This window comes from Lissotriton helveticus, chromosome 7, assembly GCF_964261635.1.
Source record: "Lissotriton helveticus chromosome 7, aLisHel1.1, whole genome shotgun sequence".
NCBI classification, from domain to species: Eukaryota; Metazoa; Chordata; class Amphibia; order Caudata; family Salamandridae; genus Lissotriton; species Lissotriton helveticus.
In genome coordinates this window covers 1,493,930,065-1,493,945,495 of record NC_136068.1, presented here as the reverse complement: position 1 = coordinate 1,493,945,495, position 15,431 = coordinate 1,493,930,065, and the positions used below count along the sequence as shown (strand labels likewise).

The window sequence follows — 15,431 nt, the reverse complement described above, 5'->3', positions numbered from 1 at the left end:
TAATAGGAAACAGCTATGGACGCCTTATTTAACCATTTAATTGCCATTTGTGTGCAACTTGTTATACACAGAGAGGGCGGAAGAGGAAATCTTTTAAATACAAGTGTATAGGTCTTCTGTAGTGTTAAGACCTCCGGGCATCTTGCTATCGAGATTGATGATATATCTAGTCTCCAACTTGCGCAGAGTGCCCTCCCGGTCGCCTCCTCTTCTATTTTTAGGCACTGAATCTATGAGATAGTAGGTAAAAATTGTAAGTCGCGATTGTGTTTTTCTTGGAAATGTCTGGCGACTTGATAGATATGGTCTTTATTGGTTATTGCTCTGAGGTGTTGTAGTATTCGCTTGTTGGCTGGGAGTTTAGTGCTACCCACATATTTGAGATTGCGTGCGCATTCAAGAATGTAGATAGCATGATCTGTTTTGCAATGCAAAGCTCGACATATTTCTACCTCCCTGTCACTGAAGGGTGTCTTGTAGGCTTTCATATTTACCCCATATTGGCATGCCTTGCGATTTTTGCATTTAACAAACCCTTTTCTTTGTGTGAGCCAATTCTGGGTTTCCACCACTTCAGGGCTACTTGTCACTAAGCTACTGCTCATGGAAGGAGCCTTCCTGTATGTTACACCCAACGTTTTAGGTAAAAGCCCTCCTATCACCGGGTCACCTAGCACTATCGGCCAATTACGCTGAACTATATTTCTGATTGTTTTATGTTGCAAATTATATGTAGTAATTAAGCGCAATTGATGTGCTTCCTTGTCTTTTTCTGATTTATTTGACTCAGTTTTTAAGAGAGTCTCCCTCTCTAGCCTAGTAGTTTTAGCTATTGCTGCATCAACTGTTTTTTTATTGTATCCCCTAGCTTGAAATCTATTTTTGCTTTCCAATTGTGCTTTTTGTAAATCAATTGGATTGCTGCAAATGCGTTTGATTCTTAACATTTCCCCGTAGGAAATACTGTTAATCAAATGTCTTGGGTGGAAACTCGTAGAGTGGAGCACTGAGTTTCCTGCTGTTTCTTTCTAAAACATGTGTTACCAGCTTATTGTTCGTTACAAAGACCTCCACATCTAAAAAAAATTGATAGTCTGACTGTCAACTGTTGCTGTGAAACTGAGGTTGATTTAATTGATATTGATACCCTGTACAAATTCATGGGCTTCCCTTATTGAACCATCCAAAATAACAAAAATGTTAATGTCAATATATTTAAGGAATAATTTCACGTTTTTATCCATCACTGTCTTGTGTGTTACGCTGAGGATCGGCTCCTCCCACCAGCCCATATGTAAACAGGCATAGCTGGGGGAGAAGCTGGTCCCCATCGCAACACCACGTACTTGTTGAAAAACAGTTTTGTCAAGCAAAAAAACATTGTTATTTAGGCAAAATTGAGTTAGGTCACTTAACATCATGCAATGAGCAGAATTCCAATGCCCTTATACCGTCCCTGTGTCTTATGCTAGTATAGAGTGACACAACGTCCAGAGACATCGGCTTGTAGCCCTCTTTTAATGTGAAATTGTTGATTTTTTTCCAGGAAGTTGCTGGTATCTCTAATGTATGTTGGTAAAGAATGAACAAGTTCCTGTAGAAAGTAATCTATGTATTGGCTGGCATTTTCCAATAAACTGTTTTGTGCCGAGATGCTTGGCCATGTATGTATATCTATATACATATCTATTACTATATGCTCCGGGATCCCGCACGTGGGTGGGGATAATTCACTGCTTATGACTATTGATGAGAATCCACTGGAAGAGAAATGCAAGTGCCTTTATTTTTGTATTGCGGTGGGGGCTGTTGAACGCATCCCTGCCACAATGCAAAATATAGGTGATGCCACCGCCATGGTGGCGGTCGCATCGTAATTCGGATTATGGGGAGGCTGCCTCATTAACGGCCGGTCCCAAATCCGAAACGATGAAGCCATCGTAATGAGCCCCTAAGTTTTTGTAGCGAGTAAACTCACAGATTCTGAAAATGTGTTACTCAGAACATGTTCCGTTATTAGTGAATAATAATAAAATATATGGAGCGAACTAAGATGTTTGTCAGTAAGCTGTAGTGATATGAACGTCATGAGTTTGAATCCTGGCAAAGCAAACTCTACCTTCTAAATGTCTGCAGTCAGTGAATTGACTATCATCTCATTGGCTCATAGATAAATGCTCCGAAACGTGGTATTAAGTATAGGTATAAGGTACCGCTGGGTAGAGTCACATAATTTAATTTAGGATCTGTCTATCTGTATAGACGGTGCTGCAGGGTGTGGAGAACCGCCAAACTCCACAAATCCATGCCTCAGCTCTGCAATAAATGTAATTCACTCCCCAGCACACGTCAACTTTCAATATGATTTCCCTATTGGAACCAAAACCAACCACATAATAATTTTATCACACAATATGAATTGTAAACGTTTCATCTTTTCTCTTTCGAGTTTTATTCTTGTAGGCTTGCACATCAGCTCTCAACAGCCACATCTAAATGATTAGATTTAGTTTATCAGTCTCTTCTATGTTGTTAGACTGAAGGTTACAGGTCAGGCCATGCATGTATGAGATCAATGGTTACCTGGGCAAATGTTGGCTAAGCTAAAGGATAGGGATAAATCATTGTCACATAAGATGATCATTCGGATGCTAGATAGCGAATCCCTCAGACAGCATTAATGTCTTCAAAAAACACTATGAGGAGTTAGATTGTAACTAGAGACAGCCTGTTGTTGAGTAATTAAACATTTGTGGATGAGTGTGACTGTAATAATGTAACTCACATAGATGCTGCACAAGTAGAGGAGAACTTTGCCCTGTTTACGAGTCAACAAGTGATCAAAATGTTGCCAGCTGGTAAATCTGCCCGCAACGTTGGTGTTCTTATTATCATGGTAATTCGGGAAACAAATGCTTGATTAAAGGTTAACATTTATTCTTTACTCTGAAAGAAAAAACATATAAAATATGTTGTTCTTGTTAAAATATGATTGGTAAATGTATCCTCAACTCACTGTGAAATGGGTTGATTTTATAATGAAAATCTATGTATACTATATAAAGTATAGATTTAAGCCAGGCTGAGTGGCAAAATAACACATACTCTTGAAAGTTTAAATGATATATATGGCAGACACATTTCTACATCTTGTATAGACTGTTGGATGGAACAAAGGCATTGAAACTACTTATATCGAAACATACATGGGCAGGGATAAGACTTAATGTACTTCTCCTTTGGAAAGGATATGAAAGTTATGCTCATTTGTTTGTTTTCATGCACTACTGTTGCTCTGGTTATCTCTTCCTTTGTACGCTATAGGTTAAAACAAATCTAATTTAATGTGATAACATTTAGTTTGCATATTTTCACAATGTGTCTAGGAAATTTAAGATCTGTATAGTGCATAAATGTACTCCGCGGTGGGGTTATTCCAATACTTTTTGGGAATGAACAGCTCAAAAGGGGAATGAATGAAGCATTTATATGTTTTAGAGATTAGGCTACTGAACATTGCCTAGATTCCAATAGCTTTTCAAGTGCTTGAACACCTGAGAGTTATCCTCCAAAAATAGAAAAGCATTTGTCTTGCAGCCCATGAAATACTTGCACAGGTTGTAGGAAGCGATGCAGAAATTAGCAGCCAATAACACCTTGAAAGTAGTTCCCCAGGCTCTTTTGGCAACCAAATGTTAGCATGCAGTTATTTAAAAATTGGATCAACCTCATAAAGAACAAGAATTGTTTTTTGGGTATGTAAAAAAATATATTAGATCCTGTATGCTAAATTGCAGCACTTATACCCGCACTTGTTAATTAAAGGTGAGCATATGCAGAAATCATAATGTCTCAACTAATTGGAAGACTGTCACACTGCAACACAAACGTTTGCTACCTACCAACCCTCGAACCAAGTACTGGTTTTACATTTTCCAATTATTGGAGCCCATCAGAGACAAGTCTATAACTTTTGTGAAGGAAATATTTTTCTTAGGTCCATTAATTGTTCACTACTGAATAACATACAGATTAGATTTTCCTGGCTATGACAGTTAGCTGCAAAAAGAACAAGGATTGTCCCAAATTTGATGTATAATTGTTTGAATTTGATGAACATTTCTTCTTGATATCATGAAAACTACTTAGGCTTTCCACCACTTGGCAAGCTATATGTTGGGATTTGTGTCGAGAATATCGTGTATTGTTTTGATTTTCTTTAGGTACTGCACTCTTTATTTATCATATTTCTACGAAATCTGAAATTACGAAATCTGAAATTACGTGTATGAATTTGAGATCTTCCTTATATAGTTTGATATAGTTTGTTTTAACTTGAGTTTGCTCTTTTTTTCCAATTTGTTCTCATTTCAAAATTCAAACAGCCCTGAAGAGAATTTCATCTGTCTAAGCAAAAATAGTTACTTCATACTACGCTTTGATAGACAAATACTTTAGTCGAGTTTTCTTCAGTTGTTTTCCAGTTTTATTCAGGCAATTCAAAGGAGATCCAGATAAGCAGTTCTAAAGGCATCCTGAGAGACATGGTCGAGTAGACATAGTTTTAAGCCCAGATAAATATATCTTTTTAATCATGCAACAATCAGGCCCCTTGCCAAACTCACAGTGCTACCATATGAACGAAAGTGAGATTCACCATAACATATATTGGACAAGATCAAAAGATGTGGATGATAACGCAATGGGCAGTCTTCAGCACTTCTTGCTCTCTTCCTTTCTATATGTGCTAGGATTACCACTGTGTCAGGGTCCGAGTTTGTGGACGCACCGAAAACTCCTACCAGCCAGAGTCTCTATACGAAGATCAAAAGTTAACTTGCCATCGGCAACAGAGATATGAGAAGAACAGGGAAGAGGAAAGGGTGAGAGATGTAATCACTAGACTGTACTCCCTTTAGAACCTCAGCTAGTCCCTCAGGGCGTGGTACTTCACAAACCCATGTTGATGGTGTTTGCAGAGTTGACCCACTGTACGAAAGGAAGGAATTGGTAAGTGTAATGTAATAGATGGAAATGGTACATAAACAGGTATACAAACAGTAGACGTACCCGTCTACACAGCAGGTGTGGCTCTAACGAGCATGAGCCCACCTGGAACCCAGCTGACCGTCCCAGGGTACTGCTGACAACACACAGGTACAAATGTGAGGAGTAAACAAGGAGTGATTAGCCACAGCAAATTCGTTTTTTTAGCGAAATTCAAAAAGAACTGAAGAGAATTTCACCATTCTAAGCAAAATGAATTACTTCATACTAAGCTTTGATACACTGATGCTTTTAGTCAAGTTTCCTTAAGTTTAGAGAAGCAGTTCTGAAGGCATACTCAGAAACATCATACATGCCACATACATAAACAGGCATACAAACAGCACACCTAACAGCCCACACAGCCAGTGTGGCGCTAACGAGCATTAGCCTACCTGGGAACTAACTGACCACCCCCAGAACTCTGCTGACTACACACCAGTACGACAGTGGGGAACAAATTAGGAGAAACAAGTTAGGACTCGCAGATTAGGCCAATCCTTTTACTTTGTATTTTCATGAACGTAACTGATTTGCACTTGGGATATTGTTACAGAGTGAGAGGATAAGAACAAGTCCATAGCTTATTACTCTTCAACTCTGGACACTTTAACTATTGTTGTGCCCCATTCTGGGTTGCGGTACTCAAAACAAAAAAGCCTGTCCCTTGCGAAAACTCAATTGTACTGATACGAAATATTGTTGTTACCTTCTTTCCATATTAGCCTGGTTCATTGTCTAACTTTGAACCCTGCTTCTTACACGCTCTCGTTGGTCAGGTGTGATGCAGCGGTCAGGGCAGCTGACTTTGGAGCCCAGGGTTCACGGTTTCAGCCCCATTGGTATCGGGCCTCATCAGGACTAGGGTGTATAAGGATATTTTTTCAACACAATCCCCACTACGATGTAGATTTCGGCAACTTCTGTGCTTATTCAATATCCAGGTGCCATACCTCTATGACGCGGTAACTGCGGGCAGCTGAAATCCCTGTGATGTCACGTAATTTAATGGGAACTCCTTTAACTTCGGAGTCTATTTTGCCGCCATGCAGGCCAACTCCTTATCGCATGCCATACGGTTCCGGGTCTGCGAAGGATATCATATTGGCACCTGGATTTTGAATAAACACAGAAGTTGCTGAAATCTACATCGTAGTGGGGATTGTGATGAACAATTATCCTTATACACCCTAGTCCTGATGCGGCCCGATACAAATGGGGCTGAAACGCGTCGACCTTAGGATTTGAGGACGCCCATGTGAATTTAAAGTGTTGTGTTAAAAGTTTGAAAGTACAAAAAAACTTAGAGGTGGAGTAATGTACCTCACAGTACTTTCTTATAGGGTGATCTTTTGTTGAAAGGAATGCTCTTTTTTCAAAAAATTTGAACGCATCCTGACTAATTATAGGGTTATAGGGAACAGTGGAAATATTTTTATTAGGTTTAAGTATTTTGATTTTGTATATAAGAATATTCGATTGTATATAAGCATACACAAAAAAGATACGCATATAAAAAGGTTTTGATTTAAGAAAATCTTTTTCAAGACTTGTTTGAACTGCCGGGTTGTCCATGATTTGAATTGATATTGGATTAGTCACGAGAGTGAAACTCGAGGGGAGGAATAATTTGTTTTCCTTCATTCTACTATATCGTATATATTCGTCCCAAAGCATTGTTTGATTACCTTGCAAACATAAAGGCACTGCAAATGATTTTATGCTTGCTGAGGAGGATGACAAAAGTGACAAGATGTGGAAAAAGAAGTGAGGAGGCCCTATTATATTTAGTTATTGTTGAGAATTTTACTTTGTAGGAAAAAGGGGGTGTGGAAAACGTAATCATATATTCCTATGAACTACCATATTATTATTTGATAGATACATGTATGACAACGTGTTTAGAAATATATTAATTTATAATCAAATTTCAATGCCGTTTCATACTAATTTGAAGGGTCCATCAGCCTCAAATATGATTGCTAAGATTCATAGCTCTACTAGGCCAAAAGTCCTTTTATGCAAGGTTGTAAATTGCACATTTTGGCAACATGTTACCTTGTTTTCCGTATTGGCAACTGGAAGTGGGACTTTGGTAGAATAATTAACTGAGTATAGTATTAATGAATTATATCTTTTCCTTATGGACGTTTTGCCCTTCCTCTGGAAGACAATCCTGCCACTTGCCTATTAGATAAGTTTTTGCTAAAAGTAACAAGTATCTATCATGTGATTTGGTTGCATAGACATATTGAAGGAAAACATATAAACAGTCCTGCATTTTAGGTGTTTTAGCTATGCGCCAACTGACCCTTTTTTAGTGAGAGCTCTGGTAAGTTGAAATGACAATAGTCTTTTGGTTATTTGCTGTGCTGCTGGTTATTTTGCATTAAATGCAAGTTAGACATTGAGCTTTTCAACGTGTTGTGTTTTATTGTTAACACATCCTACATAGAGGCCTTTTGAATTCCCCTCTTCAGTTTTCTGATGTGCTGCTTCCTATTATTTTCTCTGGAATTCATCCTAGAAATGGCTAGACTTCCTGGCTTTGCTGTCCTGTTTCAGATGTCTGGTAAAAATGCCAACACTCTAGAAATATTGGTGGTCAAGCTGTAATCTTTATGCGAGACATCATCAACACATCCTTCGACACCGCCACCTTCCCTGAGAGCTGGAAGCACGCCGAACTCAGCGCTCTACTCAAGAAACCCACAGCGGACCCCACCGAACTCAAGAATTACCGCCCCATCTCGCTCCTCCCATTTCCAGCCAAAGTCATCGAGAAGACCGTCAACAAGCAGATGGCCGCCTTCCTCGAGACGAATGGATCCCTCGACCCCTCACAGACCGGCTTCCGAGCCAATCACAGCACCGAGACCGCCCTCATCGCCGCCACCGATGACATCCGAGCCCTGATGAACAACGGAGAAACAGCGGCCCTCATCCTCCTAGACCTCTCCGCGGCATTCGACACTGTCTGCCACCGCACCCTAGTACAGCGCCTCAGCAATGTCGGAATCCAGGACAAGGCGCTGGAATGGATCATCTCCTTCCTCGACGGAAGAACACAGAGAGTCCGCCTCCCACCGTACAAGTCAGAGGCATCCGAAGTCATCTGCGGCGTCCCTCAAGGATCCTCGTTGAGTCCCACCCTCTTCAACGTCTACATGAGCCCCCGCGCGGCCATCGCACGCCAACACAACCTCAGCATAATCTCCTACGCCGACGACACCCAGCTGATCCTCTCCCTGACCAACGACCCAGCCGCCGCCAGAGCCGACCTGCACGAAGGGATGAAAGAGGTAGCCGAGTGGATGACGACCAGCCGCCTGAAACTGAACTCCGACAAGACGGAGGTCCTCATCCTGGGCTCTTCACCCTCCGCCTGGGACGACTCCTGGTGGCCTCCCGCCCTGGGCACCGCACCCAAACCAACAGACCATGCACGCAACCTGGGCTTCATCCTGGACTCCTCCCTCTCCATGACCAGGCAAGTCAACAACGTCTCCTCGGCGTGCTTCAACATCCTACGCATGCTACGGAAGATCTTCTGGTGGATCCCCACCGAGACCAGGAAGACCGTCACCCAGGCCCTCGTCACTAGCCGACTGGACTACGGCAACGCCCTCTACGCCGGTACCACCGCCAAGCTCCAGAAGAGACTCCAGCGGATCCAGAACGCCTCTGCCAGACTCATCCTCGACATCCCACGAACCAGCCACATCTCCGGACACCTGAGAGACCTTCACTGGCTCCCCGTCAACAAAAGAATCACCTTCCGCCTCCTCACCCACGCACACAAAGCCCTACACGACCAAGGCCCGAGCTACCTCAACAGCCGAATCAACTTCTACGCTCCCAAACGCCACCTCCGATCAGCCAACCACGCCCTCGCCGCCGTCCCCCGCATCCGAAGAGCGACTACAGGAGGAAGGTCCTTCTCCTACCTGGCCGCCAAGACCTGGAACTCCCTCCCGACCGACCTGCGCCTGACCCAAGACCACCTCTCCTTCAGGAAGAAGCTGAAGACCTGGCTGTTCGAGCAGTAGCGGCACCCCCCTCCCCCAGCGCCTTGAGACCCTACGGGTATGTAGTGCGCTCTATAAATGTCATTGATTTATTGATTGATTATGTTTTATATGAATGTATTAATTGTTTATTTTATGCCCTTGAATCCATCGATGGGTACCACTCTCTCTTACCTATCTCCAATATCTTCTATATTTTGTTCACATGATCGCTTGTCTCATTCCTCAGTGGGATGATCACGGAGAACTATTGAGATCACCTTTTTTTCGTACCCAAGAGTGTGTCTTCTCTTCTGATAGTTTGCCGGCCTTCTCTCCTGATTCACGCGTGTGGATGTGAGAGCCACTTACAATCGCATGCTTGTGATGTCATGCACCACTTCTGAAACACAAACAGAAATAAAAATAGCAGCAGCAGAAAAGGGGATTCTATTGAATGAAGTAAATAAGCTACAGTTTAAAATAACTCCAGCTGCCATGAGGAGTGTTCTCAATCCTTCTGGTTTAGGATACATCACTCCTGACATTTCACTGAGGTGACTTTCATTATAATTCGACTGATTGTGCCAAACGTGGCTCAAGTTCACGTTCCATTTTATTAACTGACCAACATAGGTTTACCATTGATAAAGGTCATGCCACTTTACCATTTTTCACTGAGAGTATACCTTAACTTTGGCCACTGAAATATGTCTTGTCTGTGGTGGTAAACTAATATATCTCCGCTGCCACCCTCATTAATTTCACTCTAATGCTAGATCTACAGTAGAGAAAAAGGCATAATTAGGGATGCTATGATGGGTAGCAGAAACCTGCTACTTCTCTTTTTACCATAGGACAGAACATGCTTACAACGACTTCCTAAGACTCAATGCAAATGAGAAATGTCCCTTGCTCTCTAACCGCTACACAAAGAGAGAGAACGATTGAGGCAATACAATCAAGGCGCTAATTTCACAAACATCCCCAACAGGTGACATAGCCGAGAAACATCTACTACAGATGATTTGGAAACCCGACCTGTAGCCCTCTATAAAATAGTTTTTCCATTCTACACTAAACAGACCCCTGAACCCATTCAGGCAGTAAACAATATATCCCGTTTTGGTAACTTTTCCTGTGACAGTATTGTGATTTGTAAAAGTGTATATTTACTTAAACCATTCATCTGACTTTCTTTTCTGTATTTTATTGTTGATCCTTCACGTCTTAAAATCATTTTTTTATATTTGAAAACTTCGACATTTGTTAAATGATTAGTTGAATTATTTATATGGGTTGAATGACTATTTACTTTGGGGCACATTTACAATAATGTGACGCATCTGTAGAGATGTGACACTTTCCCTGCACCACCCTGAGAAACCTTTACACTATCATGGATGTGCCGTATTTACAATACGGCACACCATGGCACAAGGACTGACAGATGCGTCAGAAATTCTGATGTGTCTGCTGGGGCAAAAGTCTTGCATTGCTGGAGTCATGTCGCAAGCACAACGCAACTCCAGCAATGCATTTTGAGGCCTATTCCCACTACACTGCGTCACTCTGTATGCCTCCTTCAAGCAGGCGTAAGGTTTTGACACAGTGGTGTTCTAGAAGTGACGCAGTGAAATCTTGTAGATTTCACTGCATCACTTTTACAAGGCTTTCCTGCATGGGAACGCCCACCCTGCATACATTATACCTGACGCAGGTATAATGTGATGCAGGGCTTTACAACGTGACGCATCTCCCTAGATGCGTAAATTGGCCGCAATTTTTATGCAACCGATGTGTCAAAAAAGTGACGCAATGGCAGTGCAAAAGTGTCACATGGGGCTTGTAAATCTGCCCCTTTGTGGTTCGTAATATATGCAGGCCGGTCAAGTATAATTAGAGCTGGTCATAAAATGCCTATATGGTTAACATATTTCCTGATGAAGGACCTAGCCCAAAATGCCATAGGGATGTTTTGAAATACTGGATGTTTGAAGTTTTGAAATTGAATAACCATGCAAACATACCATTGGATACATTTGGTTTGCTTTGAACTAAATTGCCATTCATATGGAATGAAATATAAGGAATTGGTGGCAGGGAAGCTGCCACCAATGGCAACAGTTCGCGCCCGGAGGCGCTCATTAAAAGCAGGCCGGGGCTCACGCAGCGCAAGTAACTTCATCAGAGGGGGGCAGACTGCAACCCCCAGCATTCACAGCAGCAGGGATGCCACCACTGACGCCAGCAGTTCGTATCCGGAGGTTCTCATTAAAAACAGGCCGGGGCTGCGCAGCACGAGGTGCACCCTAGTGTGGCCCAGGGCAAGAGTGGGACCGTCTACCCCCGTCCACAGCCAGACGAGGCTGGGCAGGGCCAACCCTCTTGGTCCATTGATTTTAATGCTTCAAGTTTAAAGGAGTTGTACTGGACACATTTATGTTTGTTTGGTAAATAAAGTCTTTTTGCAAAAATAGGGAAACGTAAGTGTGTGGGAGGGGGCAATTCAACTCCGCCCCCAGCTTAAGTATCGAGCATTGATAAAATGCTCCAGAGGGCTATAGGTGTTATAGCCACCGAGTTAGACCTTATGGAGAGGAGACTATCATTATGCGGTGGCGGAGAGCCCTCTTTGAGCCCAGCACTCTTTACCTCAACCATTACTCAGCCTGGCACTGCTTGTAATTAAAACAACTCACCAACTAGAATACCTGCAGTTGCTGCCCCAGATGGAAGAAAGAATACAAAGGAACCATAACTAATAGGGACCAATGCTAAGTGAGTCGCCTGAAGTAAAAATCCCTCCAAATCATGACCAAACAATGTCTATATTGCCTGGGAGTTCTGGGTCTAACAGATAGGCAGAAGGAATCACACTTGGAACTGAGCAACAATTGCCTCAACTTGCTGGGAAAATTTAGAAGTTTTCTGTCTACAATGGCTAATCATATTTTGCTTACAAGTTGAGTGGGGTGGCTTTGGGAGGGGGGCAAATGACCGCCCCAGAGACTGTGTGATCATTAACTTCAGATATCCCGCAGTTGTCAGCAATTTGCTATCCAACTGGGTCCCTGTTAATATGGGGGTACTGGAGTGAGCCTACTACCCTTGGATCACTTCTACAAGCCCCCTGTCATCAACTGAGATACTCTCAAATTGTCAAAAACCCTACTCCCCTTTGTCTTTTGCATTCTGGTGCTAGACGTTTTCAGCCTGGTGATTTGTATAATGCTCCAGTGTATAATAAATTAGGCCCTCTGGATCATGCCGATTGACTTGGATAGGAGAGGAGACCGAATGAGGTCATGCCTGTCGAGGAAACTAATGGGGCAATGGTATGGAAGGATATCTTCTTAATGGTCTTAAATCTGTTGGAAACACAAGGCCTGGATCCCCTGAGTCTTTGCAATGCGAAAAGACCTCAGTCGCGCTAAAAGTCTCTGCAGCTATTGATATAGAGGAGAGGGCTTCTCCCAATATATTCCCGGGGGCTAAAACACCCCCAGGTGTCACCTCCATAGGTTTTAATATAGTAGATGCTCTAAAAGCTTACAGGTTACCTGATAAAGTAGATAGAGTCCATGTAGTGAAACCAGGGGGTCCGGAACCCACTAGGAACGTTGAAGAGAACTGTAGAAAATCAAGACTAGTCTCATTGAACCTTGCAGGCTTGGGTTCTAAGTTGGGGAATCCGGATTGGGAAGCTTATATCAATTCATTCGATGTTTGTCTTTTCCAAGGAAAGTGGCAGAGACAGGAAATTAGTCATCCTGACTTTGCCACGTTTTTTGTTAATGACAGGTCCCAAGAGCCAGGGAGACTTTCCGGGGGCCTAATGACATGGATCTGGACACCTGTGGCGTGTACAGGGGTAGGGAGAGAAATGGTAACCAAAGACATTCTATGTGTGACCATTGCATTCCCCAATGGGTGCCTGGCCAATATTGATAACATCTATTTAAGACCATCTGGCAAGCAACAGGAATCTACTACTATAGGTATGTTAGCTGCACACATAGCAGGACTCCACCAAGATACTCTAAAAATACTGAGGGGTGACTGCAGTTCCCACAGTGAACCCCTGGACTTGTTTAATCACTATTCCCTGCCAGAGGAAGATAGAATTTGGTCAATTCCCGCTCTCACGATAGCCCCTATCAAGAAGTGGTCTCCCCAGGAAACAGTCTTTACAACAAGGTTTTTACCTTGTTGTGCCTTACCACACATTTTCTAGCACACATATTTTTTCCGTGAATATGCATTTACAACACATGCCAATACCACGCATTTAAGGTAAGTTGGGGGATGGGGGTCTCTCCCCACAAATTCATTGTTTTAAAATATAAAACATTGCGTGGTATTGGCTTGCGTTGTAAATGCATATTCTCAGTAAAAACATGTGTGCAAAAAAATGTGTGGCAAAGGCACACAATGTATTTACATGCGTTGTACCGTCATACAACCGCCTCCCCTAGCTGTGCAACTAAATGCATTATCATTAAATTGTAGTATTCGAGCATGCAATGGAAGAACAAAATCCGACAAAGAGGGGAAGCATACTTTTAACAGAATAGGAAGTACTAGCCTAATTGACTACATTGGTTTAGATGTCAGAATGTGGCCATTTTGGCAGATATGGTAGTGGTGCATCAGTACGATAGTGATCACAATGCCCTTGAGATGGACTTGGACTTTCCTATTGTTCAAACTCAGTTCGCTCTTCTCCAGCCGCTGGACGACAGATGTAGACTCAATCACAATACATGTAGAATACACTGGCATGCATTGGCTAGGTCAGATAAAGCATTATGAACCATATATACTAAGGTGGGACCTGTTCTGGAGGAATTTTGCAATCTTAATCTAGGCTCAAATGAGAAGGCAGTTTTACTAAAGGTTGAAGTTCTACATAATTCCCTCTTCAATAGTGTTTTTCAGAGAAGCTAGTAGCCAAGGGTCAAGGAGCAGTGTACTATCCAGATTCAACAATGGCTAAAATTATGCTCTGATCAACTCCATCAAGAGTAGTAGGAGGGAAAAGAAAGCTTCATACAAAAATGTTCTCACAATGGCAAAAAGGGAATGGGACAACCAAAACTGGGGACTCCGTTTAGCTTTAGCAAGGGAAAAAAAACACTATCTGGAATATATTTGCCACTGGTAATAGGAAAGGAAAATCCAAAATTGATAACAATTTTGCTGCAGAGGCCTGGATAGTACACTTTACAAAATTATATCAAATAAAATCTGATGAGGCAGCATCCCCTGAATTACCTGCTATTTCCTTGCACACCGAACCAGTGAGGGACAAAGGAGAATTTACTCTAATAGCATGTAAGGAGTAGAAGAGGCCATCAGGAAGATAGCGGCATGTTAAAACACCAGTGATCGATGAGATCCATTGAGACTTGTTCCTTTTAGAAGTAGATATTTGGTGACCATATTTTACAATGGTTTTTAACGCCATCCTCAATGGTACAAGTATTCCCAGTATTCCCAATTTATAAGAAGGGTTGCCCTCTGGACCCTGCCAACTACAGGCCAATCAGCCTAATAGATACTACACAAAAGCTCTTTAGCAAGGTGATTCTTACCAGGTTTCATGGATGGCTTGAAGAGAATGAAATACTTTGCCAACTTCAGGCGGGCGTTCGACCCAATACTTCTACAGTTGACCTGGTCTTTAGACTGCAGATGATATATTGGAAGACCATTAGTATTGAGAAGGGATGGATCTATGCAGTTTTCATTGATTTGAGAGCAGCATTTGACTTGGTCACCAGAACAGTGCTATGGAGAACCCTATTTCAAATCGGAATCCCACCATACCTGTGTAACATAATCGAGAGACTGCATCAGAATTACTAGGCGCAAGTGAGATGCAGCAAGCTGGGTGAAGTAATTGAACCTCTGCCTGTGAAGCTAAGAGTAAGACAGGGTTGTGTACTAGCCCCAACTCTTTTTACCGTATTTATAAATGACTTAGTTAACATCTTAAACAGTTGGAAAATGATGCCCCAAGACAGCTAGGCATGAGGTTTGGCTAATCTCTGGCATGAACCAGCGGGTTGCTGCGCTTCAATTACAGCAAAGGAGATAAAAAAACTATTCAATAACTATAAATGGAATAACCTATAAATGTATGTACAAGGCACTTTATCTTCCTGCGTTTAAGTGGCAAAGGATAATTACCAGTTTGAAAAAATGTGTGATGATTTAGAATCAAATTTAGCTCAAAAGCAATTTTCCAGTTAAGAAATGGAAATGTACTGGTACATGACTTTATGTATGTCTTTATGTTGAAATGGACATGATCACTAAATAATACTGACTAGAGGGGCCTGATGTGTGGCTTTAAGAAAGAGGATGTATGAG

The 15,431-nt window shown here is 42.1% G+C and overlaps 1 protein-coding gene across 1 annotated transcript in view; it reads right to left on the bottom strand.

The window, feature by feature from the left end:
- Positions 1-2,743: 2,743 nt before the first annotated feature.
- The window catches only part of LOC144767498 (uncharacterized), a 1,510,898-nt gene continuing 1,498,210 nt past the window's right edge, over positions 2,744-15,431 (bottom strand). Inside the window, exon 11 of the mRNA XM_078650906.1 lies at positions 2,744-2,946. The gene's annotated coding sequence lies outside the window, so the exon portion shown is untranslated. The remainder of the gene's footprint in view (positions 2,947-15,431) is intronic.